Here is a 2,676-nt window from a genome sequence, read left to right as displayed (position 1 = left end):
ATATTTTTTCAAACTCTCGAATGTTTTGAGTCCTTAGAGAGCACTCTCACTGGCTTCTCAGTGTCTCCACTCATTTGATTAACTTTCAATCTTGACTTTTAGTACGTAGAATTGGCTTAACCTTCATATAAATACCTCCTTTCGAACTAATATTTTTTCGAATCACATGCCCCTCTGCCAAATCGACAATTTTGAATATTTTTTCAAACTCTCGAATGTTTTGAGTTCTTAGAGAGCACTCTCACTGGCTTCTCAGTGTCTCCACTCATTTGCAAAACTTTCAATATCGACTTTTAGTACGTGAATCTGATAAATCCATCGCATGAATTTATCGCACGGTTGCTTCAAAGCTATATTTTTAACTAGCGACATCTGTCTGCTATTATTGAAACATATATAAAGACAACGAAGACATTTGACAAAGTTTAAAAATTCAAACAGACTTTATGAAACGTCTAAAAATTCAAACAGACTTTATCAATTGGATTCTTCTTTCATTTTTTTACAAATAAAAAACACAAATATAATATGTTCTGTTCTTTTGAGTTTATTTAATATAAAAATCCACATAACAACTTTGACTTTCGGAACACTTTGAACGGAATTTATACATTTCAATGAATGATTTCATATATGTCATTTGTTGCTTCCTATTACATTTAAATGTTTCTTAAATTCATTTTAATTTTTTTAAATCGTTTTGAGAATAGATAATTTAATTCTTTTAAGATTCTACTAAGATCAAAATAGTTAATATAACTATTGTGAATCACAAATTTTCAAAATGAATTGTTACCTTAAAGTTCTGACAGTGAAGCTGTTTTGTGATGTTGAACACGATATGATTTTTAGAAATAAAGAAAAATGATTTGTGAATTTATCATTGTTAGCTGCAATGATTGATGAAATCAAGATGAAATTGATTTCGCAAGGATTTGAATTTGTTGGTCCTTATTACAAACGATCTAGTATCATTTGTGTTGTTGAGCCTTTGGCAATTGGCGTACCGACGACAACTTTCTTTGGAACAGTTCCGGCAGTCGTGTGATTGATTGGCACCAAATTTGGTAGTCTTTTTTCATATAGACCCAATGTTTTTTTTCCATATTTTTTTTGGTTTGGGCTTCGTCGAACGGTTAATGAATGATGTGGTGATGCTGGTAAAAAGTAAACACGGCGTAGTGCTGGTGGAGCTCGTTTTGCAACCATTTTCCCAATGTTAGCGACGTTTGCATTTTCAGTCGATAACTCATTGGTTTGCCATTCGTTGTTATTTTCAGTTTGCGATGTATCCATCGTTGAAGAATCATTCAAAGCCAAACGACGACGAACTGACGAACTTGATCCTACATCAGCATGTTTTGATGTTGTTGGAGTATCTTGCAACATGATTTCAACATGATTGCCACCATTTGGAGATGATGCTAGTCTACCGAAATCATCAGAACCAACCAGATCATCTTGTTGTGATTCTTCTCCATCTAATGACAAAATACCGACAGCTTGTTGTTGTACCTGTTGATCGGCAATTGGTGGCAAAATATCAACACCAACATCTTGTTGTGGTTGTTGTTCAGCATTTGGAGAATCACCTTGAAATTGACATTCATTTGCGCGATGTGAATCCGTTTCAGCTTGTTGTTGTACCTGTTGATCGGCAATTGGTGGCAAAATATCACCACCAACATCTTGTTGTGGTTGTTGTTCAGAATTTGGGAAGTTAACTTGAACTTGACGTTCAATTGCACGGCGCTCATGGTACGACAGGCGACGCTTCAAAATGGACTTTGGCGTTTGATGTTCAAAATGTGTGCTTCGACGGCGATCAATTTTACCTTTTGGGATTTTTTTCAGTAAAATTATGTCCAATTCAACATTTCGAACGATTTGTACTTTGCACTGATTCCAATAACCTGCATTTTGCAATGCAATCTTCGAGGCACGTGTCAATATTTTACGGTACTTTGACATTTTAGCGGCAACGACTAGAAATTGAACGAATGAAATTTTATAAATTTTTGTATATAATTTCTATTTACAATAGTATATGCTTGCAATAATTGTGAGTTCCACACAAATTCTTCTGAAACAAATTCTTCCCGTTCGAATCCGTTAGTCAGAAATATTTTAATATATTCGTTTTAAACATGGAATATTTTTATAGAAGTTATCTCAATCTTACCTTTTTGGATTTTTGATGAAGATCAATTAAACACGTTTCACACAACGTTGATGAAATGATTTTAATTGTGTTCACTTTTTAAATAATATTTTTCAATATTATAGACAAACTCTATGTGTAAGTTGAATAGTGTACTGTGGCTACTATGTAATAATGCTTGAGTCGACTGTTTCGTCGTTTGATGTTGTTACGTTTCTCAGAACGTCATCTGTTGTGAACAAAAAAAAACTTGGGAAAATGTATCACACTATCTTATTAGTAAGATTGATGCTTTTTGACAATTTTGACATACTACAGCACCATCTAGTGAAAAATGTCAATAGATAGGATAAAAATGTCCAATTGTTTAATTTTTAAGAAATTGAGTCGGATAACTAAATAAGGTAAACTAATTATAATTGATGAAATATTAAATTTCTTTATTAGTTAAATGGCATGTGTATATTTTTTTCACAGCTTAAGTTTTGAGTGAATGTATGAGACACAGCGCTTAG

This window comes from Contarinia nasturtii, unplaced genomic scaffold, assembly GCF_009176525.2.
Source record: "Contarinia nasturtii isolate CC-2019 unplaced genomic scaffold, AAFC_CNas_1.1 Cnas_scaffold_4084, whole genome shotgun sequence".
Classification (NCBI taxonomy): Eukaryota; Metazoa; Arthropoda; class Insecta; order Diptera; family Cecidomyiidae; genus Contarinia; species Contarinia nasturtii.
This window is presented reverse-complemented; position numbering follows the sequence as displayed.